Source organism: Montipora foliosa, chromosome 5 (genome assembly GCF_036669935.1).
Source record: "Montipora foliosa isolate CH-2021 chromosome 5, ASM3666993v2, whole genome shotgun sequence".
NCBI classification, from domain to species: domain Eukaryota; kingdom Metazoa; phylum Cnidaria; class Anthozoa; order Scleractinia; family Acroporidae; genus Montipora; species Montipora foliosa.
The window spans coordinates 31,665,083-31,680,717 of NC_090873.1; the positions used below are offsets into that span (position 1 = coordinate 31,665,083).

At 35.8% G+C, this 15,635-nt stretch overlaps 1 protein-coding gene across 1 annotated transcript in view; it reads left to right on the forward strand.

Annotated features, from left to right (window-relative positions):
- The window catches only part of LOC138003964 (tyrosine kinase receptor Cad96Ca-like), a 78,267-nt gene that overhangs the window by 14,184 nt on the left and 48,448 nt on the right, over positions 1 to 15,635 (forward strand). The window contains exon 2 of the mRNA XM_068850298.1: positions 13,436 to 13,500. The gene's annotated coding sequence lies outside the window, so the exon portion shown is untranslated. The remainder of the gene's footprint in view (positions 1 to 13,435; positions 13,501 to 15,635) is intronic.

Genomic DNA, 15,635 nt, shown 5'->3' on the forward strand with positions numbered 1-15,635 from the left:
CTTGTTTCTTCTTATAGTCCCTCCGAATTACTTTATCAATACGAAAAATATCCTGCTTCGCTTTTAATAATTCAGGTTCATAAAAACTCCCTTGAATGTCTTCACCTCTGAGATCTTTTAGTTTGTATGTTATTGGATTAGTGTATTGGATCTTATCAACTGTAAACACTTCTTCGGTCCAATTTGGTGTGTAACCCTTGTCAAACACATTCCGTTTATACTTCGATATTCGAACCTGGTCACCAACCTTGAATTTTGGTTTTTGTTTTAATGTTTCTGTATCACCATATAGATTGAAGTAAACTATACCTTCATTCCTCTTGTTAGATGCTTCAACGGGTGTCATCTTTATGCTTGAATGTTTTGTATTATTATACTGTTTTACTAGTTTGGGCAGCATGTCTAAATACTGTGTATTACCTTGAACAGTGAACTGTTTCCACATTTTGGATTTGATTGTCCTATTCCACCTTTCAACCACTGAGGATTTCTCCTCATTTTCAGTGGAGTACATATGTATTCCATTTTTCTCTAATAAGTCCTTCAAGTGTTTGTTATAGAACTCTTTACCCTTATCAACCCATAAATACTGTGGTTTTCTACCTTCCTTGAATATTGTTTTAAATGCTTCAGTGACAGATTCACCTTTCTTGTCCTTCAATGGGACAATCCAACCGTATTTGCTGAAAACATCAATGACCATAAGAAGATACCGATAACCTTTATTCCATTTGCTAAACTGTTGCATTTCAACTAGATCACTTGCCCATATTTCATCGATATGATTTACGATTACACGCCGCCGAGTAAAGTTGCGTCTTATAGATGCATGTAATTCATCTGCTAATTTTTCTTGCCAGTTACCCGACGGCTTTTTCCGTTTTTTGAAACTCCAAGACCTAGTTTCTGCTTTGTATTGATAACATTTCTTGCCAACCAATGCCCCCATTGTCTTTCATTATACGGTACGTTGTCTAAAGCTTGGACCATTTTCCTATCTGCTTTGTTTTTACATTTCCTATCATCCTTACATACTGAATAATCAACATCGTGTTGCATTGCTATTGCATCAGTTTTTCCAGTGGGCATATCATATATTTCCAATATTTGACCAGTTTTTGGGTCATACTTCAGTTGATTTTCTAAATCATTATAAGGTCCGGTGTAATGATGCCCAGGTAATGTCCATCCGCCTTTTGGTTTCGGTAATTTACCAATAGCTTTGTGAATGTCAACAGCACCGCCATCAAGATCTTTTCTGTTTGTTGTGTATTTTTTATTCGGTCTTATTTTTGTTGACAATTGATTGAGAGCTTCTGATCCCACTTTATGAAGTAGAGGATTCATTTTTCTCAAACCATAATCGATTGCTTTTTTCTGCAATTTTGGGTCTCTCATCAATTCGGAACCATAATATCTACCCATTTCAACGGCTTTTTTGCCAAGATAAGGTACTCCTTTAGTTAAAAATAATTCTGTTCCAGTATTAGCAATATCACTGAGTAAGCCCGCTCCCAACGGGCTGTTTAGTTTCCCTGTTGTTTAACAAATTTGGTCTTTGTAATACCACATTCAGCACAAGTGCAAAAGAACATTAGTCTACCATTTTTAGCTGTTTTGTAACCTGAAGGTTCAACACATTCAGTCACTTTCTTTTGTTTAACACAATATGATTTCATAATATATATAAGTTAGATATTTCTGAAATAACGTTGGATAAATCTCTCATTTTTCATTGTATCATTTATGTTAAACACTTGTAATAAATCATAATACGAATTACCCTTATTCATTTCATTTAGAAAGTATAAACAGAAATACCCACAAGTTGTTGTTTGTATGTTTTGTATCTGATTGTTTTGATGTAACAAAGTCAGATTTTTCTTTTTGGCATGATTTACAATCTCTTGAAATGGGGGCATACCAAACGAATCAAAATAATTTATTACATTATCTTTGACATATGTTGCAACCCAATGACTTCCGCTCATATAAGCTGGTTCAAGATTGTATATGAATAACGCCTGTTTATGGTTATGTGGAACATTTTCATCTCTTGACAGTACATCATTTATTGGTATATTCAAATATTTGCACCATTTCATTAGATCGTGGTTGGATATAGGTATGTTTTTGTGAAATTTTGGTTTTACAATATGTCTCCTATGATTGGGATTGAATTGAATGGACTGTTTTTTCCCAATAGTAACCCTTTTCCTTTTTTGGTTGAGGATGTTTTTTTTTTTCTACCATTACCAGTCACATATGGCGGATAACTATAAAATGGAGGGGGCATTCCCATTCTAGGTGCTCCTTCACCATGCAATCTTGGTCTACCTATCCTCGGTGCTCCTCCTCCCGTTAGCTTTTTGACAAGATTCAGAGCCAAAGGTATTCCAACGCTGGCTAACAGAGTGCCTAAAAATCCACCTGATTGTGTTTTGGTTGGTTGTATATGCACACCAGAACCTGTTTGAGCTGCATTGATGATGTCTCTTTGCTGTTTTGTAGTGAACATGTTCAGATATGGCATTAGTTTGTTGATCGCCTGGAAAGGTATCATCATGGGTAATGGCATAGCACCACCTTTTTGACCCGATCCTAACAATTTTTTAGCTCCGGCTTCTGCTAAACCACCAAGAGCACTCAACCCAAGGGTTTTACCAATTGCTGGTAGAGCTCTCATACCAAGTGACAATACGGTGCTCAAAAGACTTCCGCCCACTTGTTTTCTGATATTGGTCTTAGCAAGCTTAATGTCCATTCCTTTGTTCAATTGTAGATTTTTTTGCAATCTTTTTTTCACCGTTGCTGGAACATAAAGAGTGTCGTTTCCATTAAGAGAATCATTTGTTAGTCTTAGAACAATTGTTTCCCTTTTATGGTAAGCATTACTCAGATTCTTTTTTTGATTATCTGACAGTCTTACGTTTATTTGATGAAGTTCAGTCATATAATATATGTTACATAATTCCAGTCACAAAACATATACAAATAAATATGTGTCATTCATGGGATTAAACTATAACCAATTCATTACCCACCTTGTCAATAACAACCGACTCTTCGTACAATACAACTGCATGGACATTGAAATCTGCTGCACTATTGGCACTTATTTTATACCTGAAAATCAACTGTTTAGGGTCTCTTGTTACTTTCTCTGCCTGATATGACAGATCGAAATAGATTAGTGGATACAGGCTGTTATAATTGGCAAGATTCAACTGGGTTCCGGTGTTGTAATCATTTTTTCTCATTGCATAAGACATCAGATCATTGAATATTCTCACTTTGCTTTCACTGTCATATTCTGTTTCTGGGTAGAAAACACCATTACCATATTCGAGTCTGCATGTTGTTAAATAACTGTTTGCGTTTGCTTCATTCAGTTTAAAGGTGTCAAGTATATATGGATTTTGAGTTGCAACTCCGGTTTTAGCCCGTTGTAAATAAACGAAAATTGCTTTGACATTGTCAATACTGGAAGAAATCTGAAAAAAACCACTGACTCTAGCAGGTGCTGACACTGCATATAGTTCACGCTGATATGTCCATTTGTGTTCTTTCATGAAAGAGCTTACAAATTTGTCGTACATACTGTCTTTTGGTGTTAATTTTGGAACCCATAGTAGAAATCTGTTAATCACTACTCTTCCGGCATCTGCTGCTGCTGCCCTATTGATGAGTTCATTGTCGTTCTGGAGATTCAAATTGAATTGTAACTGCATAGGAACCAACATTTTATCCTGCAACTCTTCAAAAAAACTGTAACGATTGAGAGGTATGATCAAATTCACATCTTTTGCTCCTCCCGTTCCATCATCGTTGGCAGCTTGTGTAAGCACTCTTCTCGATTCATATCCTGAATTAGTATTGGCTGTCGTACCATCTGTGTCTAAATACCAAAAACTGTTTTTACCGACTGATCTGCTGTAATCATCAGAATATTCCAACAGATTCTTCACAAAAGTGACCTTATGTAGATTGTCAGTATCATAAACAATTTTCCCAGCACTTTTAATCATCATATGTGCAATCAATGAATGAGATCCGTTTATCACCGTTATTCTATCGGCTGCTGCGTAACCAGCTCCATCTGCTGTTTTTTGTAACTGGAATTGAACCTCGAAATAAGCATTGTACCAATCATAGAAAGAACTCCGGTCGTTGATGGTGAATCTATAACCGTTCTTTTCTTGATGTTGACCGTTACCTGGGGCTCGGATTACATCATCAAGTTGAAATCGCACTAACTCATTTCTTTGCAATAATTCACTTGTTCTAAAAGCCATTTATACTATTGTATTATATAATTTTGCTGTCATGTTATTTATTTGAAAAATCTACGCCTTCTTCCAGATCCTGATATCAATCTATTGAGGATCATATCAGTACTTTCATCTCGCTGTTTAATGGGTGGGGATGGAATAATTGCCCTTTGTGTTGTAGCTCCTTTTCTCAAATTTGCTAATTTTTTCATTATTAGGTCTCCTGACTTTTCTGCCACCGTCTTGCCAATTTTATCACCTGCATGGGAAACCCCTGATTCTAATGCCTTCTTTGCTAATGGCTTAGCAAATTTCTTGAAAACAGACGATGCCACACTCTTCAATGGTTTAAAAATGTTGTCTAAGATAAGCCCAGACCCTTTATGTTGAAATACAAATTTACCAAGTTTTGGGTGGTAAAACCTCTTAAATTCATACGGTTTCATTATACTGTTACATTAGATACTTTTTAAAATCAGCGAAAAAGACGTATCTGCTCCATTCAGATCCACTAATCTTCTTTTTCCATCTGTTATCATGATTCTGATTGATGAAATTGTAGTTTTGTTCACAGGATTAAATGTAACTCTTTGTGGTTCGAGGGTGAAGGAGTAACTTGGTCGTAGTACACTGGTTGAAAATGAATAAATGATGTCTGTTTCTTCGCCGTCAACTAAACTTTCGTTTACCAAATCGCAATGAATATTGAGTACGTCTGTGTCTTGACTGAGATTTGGCACTCTTGGTCCAATATGCGTTCCACTTGCTAATATCTTTTTGTCGAAACCGATCAGTTCATTAAAATTACTTGCTCTTAAATCAAGTTGGTAATTTGCAGCTAATGTAACCGTGACTCTGAATGTTGTTTCGTTGAATTCAAGAGTCATCGGATACGTATCACCAGTTTTCGTCACATTTTTAATATGTCTGTCAAAGTCCGTATAATTCCATACCCCAGCTGGAAAGGTAATGTCCTTAAAAGTTGAACCATTATCGGAGCTGTATTTGATTAATTGATTTTTGTACCCAGCATTGACATTGAACCAAGTGAATGACATGTTAATGACTCTGTTAAGACCGATAACGTATTGCTTATTATTGTCTAGAGTTACAGGTCTGGTGAAATTTGTTGCAAAATCTTCTGGTTTATTGTTCCCTTGATTTTTCACACTGTAAGATGATAAAACTATCTCTCGTTCCATTATGTGATTAGGTTACATTAAATTTTGAAATATTGTTTGTATAATTTACCATATTGTGATCTATTGATTGTCGACATTTTCAATAATGTGTCCAATATAGAAACACCCATATTTCGCATGTCAATGCTTGTATTGCCAGCCAATATCTCACCAATGATCAAATCCAATTTTTTTATGAGTTCTTTCGGTTTGTTAAAAAATATCACATTGCCACCTTTTTGTTTTTTCCTACCAGAACCTTCCATTGTTTTCATTTTGTTTTGATAATGTTTTATGTATTCATTCAGAGTTTTCATAGCGCGATCCACTCTTTTGTTTTCCTCTTGCCTATCAGCTTCCGTTATATTCCCACTTTTGTATTGCTTTGTAACGTTTCCTTTGTAGGCTTTCAATTGATTTCTTTTAAATTTAGCCGCATTGACAATCTTATTGAGATATTTTTTGTTTTTTCGTTCAGTCATTTCTTGTTGATTTATTACCTTTTCAACAGAATCATAATTTGGTATACCAAGATCACCTAATATCTCATCATCCATATCTTCATCATCTAATCCATAATCTACCTCATCATCGTCATCATATTCTGGTGGCAATCCCGGTTCTTCAGGAAAGTACTTAGGATCAACATACATCTCCTTTTTTCCTTCCAGAAGATCTTGTAAAGATTCTTCATATGTTGGTGGTTTTGGCACCAGTTGTTTTTCTTGCTGTGGTAAAACAGGTTGTTCAAATAGATCACCAAGATTCATATCTGGAACTTCATCCTCTATATCAATGCCGTAATCAGGAACTTCTCCTTTCTTCAGTGGTCGTTTTTTCCTTGGCAACCTTAAAACCTGATTACTATCAATAACATCATCTAATTTGCTTGTGATTGGTTGGAATACTTTTGAAAATCCCTGTTGACTGGTCTTCTGATCAATATCATGCTTTGTAATAGCATTATGGACATAATTAATCTTATCCCCTAATTCAGATTTACTCTTTGCGAGTTCTTTCCACTTGAGTAAACTCATTTATTGTTATATTGTTACGTTACATAAAAATGGAAATTCATATATAAAAAATAACGTTTTACACCGTGTTGAACACCATGTTATACACAACTTTATTGAAACAATATACCCATATGATATAAATGAAGATACCTAATTATGATACTGGCGACGATGTTGCCACAAACTTCACACAACTACATGATTTTATGCCTGATCGATGCTTCCGCATGCTCATTTGTGGACCTTCTGGTTCGGGAAAAACAAACACACTGATGCATATGATTCACAATCTGTTGTATTTTGATAAAATATACCTTTATGCAAAAAACTTAGAGCAGTCAAAGTATCGGAATCTCATGAAAGAGTTCGAACCATGGAGTGAAGAAGCTGGTTATGATATCATTGAAGCAAGCAATGATAAAATAATTCCTGTAAAAAATCTCAATGGTGACAATCAAAAAATTGTGATATTCGACGATTTCGTATGTGATAAAAACCAAAAACCATTAGTTGACTATTTTATACAGGGGAGACATAAAAACTGCTGTGCCATATATTTGAGTCAAAGCTACTATAAGACACCAAAAGATATTAGATTAAACTGCTCACATTTTGCCATTTATGATTTTCCGAGTACTAATGAAAAAAGTCTCATATGTCGTGAAAACAATGTCTCGGAACAATTATACGAGAAAGCAACTAGAGACCCTTTCAGTTTTATATATATTGACAAACCCAAGAAACAAGTAAAGAAGAATTTCGATGAAAAAATATAAACCAATTGTATATATGAGTTACTCAAATGGTAAATTACCTGAAGACACATATTCACATGAAAAAGTTATTGAAATAGTAAAAGGATTGCCTGGTGTTGGTTTTAAACTAACAGATGACGGTGATTATGATATGCAGAATAAAAAACTGAGAAATTTAGATTCACCTCAAACGAATGACGATGCAACTACTAAGAGTTATGTTGATAAAGAGGTTTCTGGGTGTTTGAAAATAGATGGGAGCAATGTAATGACTGGCGCCCTTAATATGGACAACAGACGTGTTGAAAACGTAGCCCCTGCTAGACATGGCCATAGTGACGCTGTCAGTAGTGAGCATCTACATAGCTTTTATTTTGAATTAAATACAAACGATGGAAAGATAGAAGCCCAAAATCCAATCGACATGAAAAATCAAAGAATCTTCGGAGTGAAAGACCCGATACTACATTCAGATGCTTCTAATAAATTTTACGTTGACAGCTCTTTTAATTTCAAAGCTGACAAAACGGAGCTGGCTAATTATTTGAAAAAAGATGGAAGTATTTCCGTAACTGGCAATTTTGACTTTGGAAACAATAAAATCAGCAATCTTGCTGAAGGCACTGGCAATTCTGACGCTGTTACAAAACACCAATTGCAAACTGGTTTAGCAACCAAACCGAATGTTAATCAGGTTGTGTTGCGAGATGGTACGCAAGCAATGACTGGAAATTTGAATATGTCACAAAAAAAGATCGTCAATCTTGCTAATCCGACAGGTGTAAATGATGCCACAGGAAAAGGTTACGTTGATCGATTATTTTTGGATGCACTTCGATTAGACGGTTCAGCGAAAATGACTGGCAATCTAGACATGAACAATAACAAGCTTATCAATCTTGCTGATCCGACAGGTGCAAATGATGCCACAGGAAAAGGTTACGTTGATCGATTATTTTTGGATGCACTTCGATTAGACGGTTCAGCTAAAATGACCGGCAATTTGGATATGAACAATAAACGAATAATCAATATAGCCGACCCAACAGGAAACACTGACGCTGTAAATAAACAATACCTTGAAACACACACTACAAACTTGAATTTGCCCGATTATTTGAAAAAAGACGGTTCTGTTATTCTGACTGGAAATTTGAATATGAATAATCATCGACTAACAAATCTCGGAACAGCCACACATAATCAAGATGCCATCACTTTGAAGCAAGTAAATGATGCTTTTTCAACTGTAAGTACCGAAAATAATCGATATACAGACCAAAAAATAGCTGCGAGTCTCATAAGCACACATCAAAACCGCAAAAATGTACTAGCCTACGCTATGGATGATGGAGAATTCACTGAAGATTATGGACTACAGGACGTTAATTTAATCACCTATAATGACTCACCTCATAAAACCAACAAAAAAGCGTTCTCTTTAAAGGTTCAAAAAACAAATGATGGTTCTAGTCAGTTCAAAGGAAGGTTTGATTTCAATTTGTTTAAGTTGATACGTGACAATTTGAGTGATCATTACACTGTTTGTATTGAAGTGTATTTCGAAAAAGATGGTAGATATGATGTAGAATTTGATTCTTTTAATATAACATTTGAAAAACTGAATATGAATATTGACAAATCATACACAATAAAAATCAATACCGATCATAAATATTATCGAAGTGTATTGAATCTTTCTCCAGACGGCATATCTCCATCAATCCAAAGAAGGTTATATGTCAATGTTCGGAGTACTTTTGACAACCTTAGTCCTAGTCTATTGCCTTTACATGTTCTGATTTATGGAATCAAAGATGAAGCAAAAAACAATCTCGATTTTACCATATATGATTATGAAAAAGCTTATGAGGTTGTAAACAATCAACTCCAAATGCATGTACCGATCAATATGAATGGCAATAAGATTTTGGGTTTGTCTGCATCAATAATCGACAGTGTTTTACCGTCTTTCATATGGGGGTATAATGCTGAAGCAATCAATTCATGCGACTTTTTAACAATATATGGAGACACTATGAAGTTCAGTGAAATTTACATAAGTTCAATACAACTTCAGTCTAAAAAAACTTATTCATTGTCAAGCAATCATAGTTTAGTCATCCAAACAAACACATCGGCGATTTACAATATTTTTTTCACAACCAAAACTATTACCGTAAATGTGAATAGATATTTTCAAAACGTAAATTATATTAGAATAAATTTTTCAGACGGAAAAAATAAAAGATTCAAATTTGTAATCCGATATAAAACGTTCAACAATTGAAAATAATATGACACAATGATATATGACATTATATGTTGAGCAATCAGATGGCAGTTATCTGCTAGATGAAAATGGAGATAAAATAGAATACACCATACACTATCATTCAAGTTCAGAAGATTTGACTTTCAATGCCACATTGTTAATAAATGATGATGGACATATAGAAACTGACAAAAATCTCATCGTTAAGGCTGCTACGGAAGATAACCATGTTGTCATAAAAAAACAACTCGATTTGAAGTTAGACAGATCGACTTTTATTATTTCGAACAGTCTACCTGGTATACCAGTGTTAGACAAAATCAGCATTGCATTAATTCCAGCTTTATCAGTAGTCACAGCCGATTCAAATGATAGAGTTAGTTCATGGATTGATCCTGTGAATAATATCGATTTTTCACAACAAACCAATTCAAAAAAGCCTCTTTTTCTAAGGGATTCAACAAAAAAACTGTTTTTTGTACGTTTTGATGGTAGTGATGACTATTTGGAAAAAAATTCGTTTGATGTTTCTGAAATGGCAGGCAAATCTGGTAACAAATGTACAGTAATACTGGTTGTCAAAACAAAAGCGATAACTAATCAATCACAGTTTCAATGGGGGCGTGGAGCCGTCAGATTCGGTATGCATATACCATGGGGAGATGGTACAGTCTATGTCGATTTTGGTTCCTCGTCAAATGGCAGACTTAACATTCCTTCTTTGCTGAATCTCTCTGGTAATATCGAAGTTTGGACAATTCGTATTAATGGGACAAATCTAGAACTCTTTAGAGGCGTTACATCAATCAGTGCGATTAAAACAGAAACAATTTCTGCCACTCTGACAGGTTCAGCTCAAGAAATGTTTATTGGATGTCAGGTTCATACTGATGGCACTGCTGTGAATTTCTGTGAAATGGATTTATATGCTTTTGCCGTTTGGGCTAAATCTCTGTCTGATGATGAATTGAAAAATATGTTCAGATTCATTCAAAATCATTTCGATTTGTGATGTGGATTTTCAAAATATATAACTCAATATATATGTATATCGACAATTTATTACGATTTGTGGAATATAGTTTTCAAGAAGCAAAAGAAAAACATCCATGCATTAATGACAAAATATTAAAATCAGCACTTGTTTATCAATACCTGCACTGTTTCTATTTTAAAAGAGACATGTCTATGAATGAGATTCTTGAACTCAATGATGGTGAAATTGGTCTTCTTGGACCAGGTAGTGGCTGTCTAACATGGTTACTTGAAAAGATCTTCGGTTGGATTGATATATTAAATTCACATAGTGTATTACATGATGCTTCCGGGAGGTTTTATGACCACCATAAGCTCGGTAGAGGTTACACTTATGCTATTTCAGAAAAATACACAACTAAACTGATTAAAAGATCACCTTTTTGTGGTCAAGTCAGTGGTATACTGTATTGTCTATGCAAACGATTAACAATCTGAACTATATATATGGAAGATCGAAAAAAGAGAATATTCAGCTGGAACCATATTTCAGACAAACTCCCAGAAGATCAGGTCGACGAACTAAAGAGCTATTATAAGGCATACCATAGAAAGTGTTGGGCTTACAAAAAGGCTGTTAAACGTTACAAAAAATTGAAACTGTCAGGAAATACTGTTTCTGTTTTAACCGGCACTGGTGGAATTATTAGTGCTGTTGTAACTGGCGGTATAGCCCTAGTAGCAATAAGCACTTGTGCTTTGTTAATCAAGTCTTACATGGATTTCCAATCACTGGATCTTAAAATACAAAATTGCACATATGCATACCAAAGTTATCAACATCTATTGAATTCTATAAAAGACATGTTGCGAAGTGGTGATTTTCAACCATCGTTTCACACAGAATTAAAAAATGTAGATGATTTTGTGACTGATGTTTGTCCTAGTGTTGATAAGTTCTACGCTAAATACAATGACAAATTCATTCCTTAACTATTTCATTAATTCGGTCTGATGCCAATGACAGGATGTCTTTCCAATACCGTTCATATGATTGAAGTGTCTTTTTGGATTTACTCGTCTTGACCTTTTCAAAAGGAAGATCAAGCATTTTAAATATTTGTTTTAAAATGAAATTTATGTTAATCATACGCTTTCTATCAATGTTAACATCTTTCACAACTTCCCCGATAGCCGCAAAAATTCGAATTATTTTATCCATATTTTTTACAGAAATCTGGAAACCATTTTTAATGGCAATGTTATTCATTATGTTTTCTATATGATATTTTCTTTGGTAAACACTTTTACGATGAAATCTATGCTTATTTGAGTGAAAATTAACAAATTCTATTAAAGGTGTATAACCTTGTACTGTTCCGCATTTTTTGCAAACTATGATATTATCTTTCACTATCTCTGGCTTATCGCAACATTGATCTGTTTTTTTCGTATGTTTACCTATTTCTTTATTGCAAAATGGACAAATTACTTCTTCCATATTGATTAACTCTTCATGAAGTTCTTTACAACTCATTATACTATTATATGAGATATTATTTTAGGTTTTTTAAAAAGTGCAATTATGCCCCCTTTGGGGCTCGATTGGATAATCTTTGTGGTTTTGTAGCCCCTTAATCGCAAATGCGTTTGTAGCCCCTTTGATCGCAAATGCGTTTGTAGCCCTTCGTAAATCGTGCGTTTGTAGCCCTATGGAGATGACAGTGAGATTTCCGACTTACAGCACCAGTAGTCATTTCTTTGCAGGTCTTGCCATTGTTGATATAACACTTCAGATTGTGCTAGACGAGGAAAACAGAGACAGCAGTTCGCTTTTGAAATTAAAGTACAACATCGAAAGGATGGTATGAACAAAATAAAAAACATCTAGAATAGAGAGGCTAATCGCTGTACTCTTCAATATTTGAAGTATGGGCAAATCATAGACAAAACCCAGAAGATATAGACGCTGCTAAGACCAAGAAGATCATGAAGCGTAATAAAAACACTAAGAAAATCGACACTCGGTATAAAACCTTTGTTTCACCACGTTTGTGAGCTTTTACTTAACTTGTCAAGATTTTTAAAGAATTTGCGACATTTTTAAAATTATGAAACATGTGTTAATGTTATAATTATCATCATTGAGGAAGTGTTTAAAAAATCCGTTATATCCTTGGTTTGCACTTGACGTCATTGGCGGCCATGTTGGTGTACTGAACAACAGCGAAAATTGGCTCAATTATTATGCAAAATGCGAGCGACATCTTGCTTTTATTTTGTACACCACCATGGCCGTCTAATCGGGCAGGGTAGTACCTCTTGTTGAACGCTATATTTCATTGGCTGTAAAGTGTCGTACTTCCTATTGTTTTCTGTGCGAAATCCTTTGTTATCTTTGTTGGTTCTATTGTTCTTTTGGCCAATCCTGAAACCCGTTCAATGAGATACGACACAACCCGTCTAATCATGCGAGTTTAGACCAAGAATAATGCAAAACATGCATAACTATCACCAGGTGGCAAGAATCAAGATAGATTAATTGTTATTACAGGGACACTGTCACGGTCTGCGCATGCTCGTGCGGTCACTCGAATTTAAAGTGCACCTAAGCTCAAAGAATTTTCTTTGCAAAAGTGAAATGTCTAACATGTATTTTACCTTTGCTTCTCTATATTTTACTTTTAATGGACCTAATGAGGTACGAGAGAGTGACAAAGCTGACATTCATTTGCCCTATGGCCGAGATGGTGAGAGAGGTATGGATCTATTCCTTCGATGACGTCAACAACTAATTTACATTGCCAAAGTTCTTTCTAAACTATCATGCAAAGTAGTTTTGCCGTCATCGAAGGAATAGGCCCATGCCTCTCACTGCCTCGGCCGTGGGACAAACTATTGATCAGACGCCTTCAAATGAGGCTACTGCATGATATATAATTTTCTTTTTCTTTTTTAGATAAATGCTGAATTTAACAAGTCCTCTGATTTGAAGGTCTATAGCTACAGAATAAAGAATTTCAGGTAATGGGCCTCTTAACTGAGAAAACGGAGATAGGGAATTGGTATACCAGTAGTATGTGACAGATGCTTGGGCGAAATTATTCAAAATAGCGACCACTGGGCATAATTCAAGATGCCAGCCATGAGCCTTGGGGTGTTAATGAGATGCACGTCACGAAGGTGTACGAGGAGTTCGAGAAGGAGCTGGTCAAACCGGTTTTGGACACACCCAAGATGGCGGCATTGATGTAATGAGATTTTTAATAAATAATTTGGTATGAATGTTTAATGAGGTTGTAAGAGAGATACGTGTTCTGTTCTTCTGTTGGGTGTCTGCCCAACCAGCTTGGTGGTATCACTAAAAGAACAATAGGAATGTGGTAAAGATGATGTCATCACGGACCAATGAGAAGGCACCGACGTCCTTATTCTTTCACTTAGTTGGAAAACAGGGCAAAAGGGGTTTCTCTCACACCCGACCACTAAAAAATATTCAAAATGGCACCTTACCCTCATTACGTCAGACATTTATTCATTCACTCAATACATAAATAAATATGAAATAAAACTAACAACTAAGTGCTTTTATACATCAATTCAACCACGCATGTATTCAATTGAAAAACAATTGATTTCATTGACACAAATCGGTGCATACGTAACTGTAACAAAATGAAATTAACATTTATTAAGTTATAACGGGATTCATGAAGTGTAATAGAACATGTCGCCAGTATCTTGGTCAACTTGTTCAAAGTCTCTTTCTATGAAAGGTTTTTCAATTGTTCCTTTCATGAAAGCGTTTTGTCTTTGCAGCTTGGGTCAAAAGAATCGTTTGGTTGTTGCTGGTATCTGTTCTTGAGTAGCTGCTTTGTAAAATTTACATTCTTGGCGATGAGCGACATAGTTAGGCTCCTCCTCCTCGACCCATTAGAAATATTGGAAACTATCCTTTCTACGGCAAGTAAGAAAGGCCTGAACCCATTTTTTCAGATCTGGACACCCTAATGATTGGCACCTCGCCGTTCTGACACAACGGTAGCTCACCAACCCCACCCAATTGTACTTTGTAGTCAGGAATCACTTTCTCGTGTAGACATTGATGATAATCATGAATACATTGTTGCACCGATGTTGTCCTTTCTTGACGTAGCCCTCTTGCAGTCAAGACACCAATAATTTTTACCCAGAAAGGTAAAGACTGACGTGATGTGGCCAAAGTGGTCGTTGTAATGATATAGGACACTTTGTTTTTTCTCGTTTTGGACACTCGTAAACAATGGCGTTTAAGTGTTCAGCGGAGAGGATAACAATTTGGTAGGCTGGAATAACTTCTTGTCGGCCCATATCCGTGACCAGGGCACGAGCCAAACAGAGGTTATCTTTGTTTTTGATGTGAACGTATCGCTTGTTGTCAAGAAATTTGGATAATTTGAAGCCATAATGTTTCTTTTTCATGTCGCTACTCCGTCTTGCAGCATCCCAACATGCACTAGGTGAACACTCTTGCCAGCCTCTAGATCAACATTTTTGTGCGATTGAAGAACACGTTGCACTTCTGACATAATTCTTTCAACGTTCAATTCGTTTCGGCGCATGAAGGGTAACGAGATGGGATAGGCAAGAGAACGACTTTGGAGCACAAAACGAACGAGATCATTGTCATACATGTTTCTAGTCATTTCTCCAACCATTGAATGGAATGTTTGTCCAAGCTGATCCATAAGCGAAGTTCCGTGGGACTGACGATCAAGTGTGAGGAGGTAGTCAGTGCCTGATGTATCCAACTTTTTATATTTACTTTTTGCGTCGCTATTCCTCAGAGGGTATAATGCTTTTCGGATTTCCACCTGTTTTTTCCACTGACTACCTCCGCACACTTGATCGTCAGTCCCTCGGAACTTCGCTTATGGATCAGCTTGAGCAAATATTCCATCGCTTTATTTCAGACCATGCATCGCTTATTTGCAAGCTACTTCATGTTTAACCAGCTGTAACTGCTAATGTGGTCACTTACAGGAAACTTCAATCAGTGGACATGGATTCACTCAAAAATGACTTAGCTGCCTCTGAACTATGCCAAAAACAGCCTGAAGAATTATCTAATTTCGCTCCGGAGGGAGTTGACGCGCTTTTATGTAACTATAACGCTACTT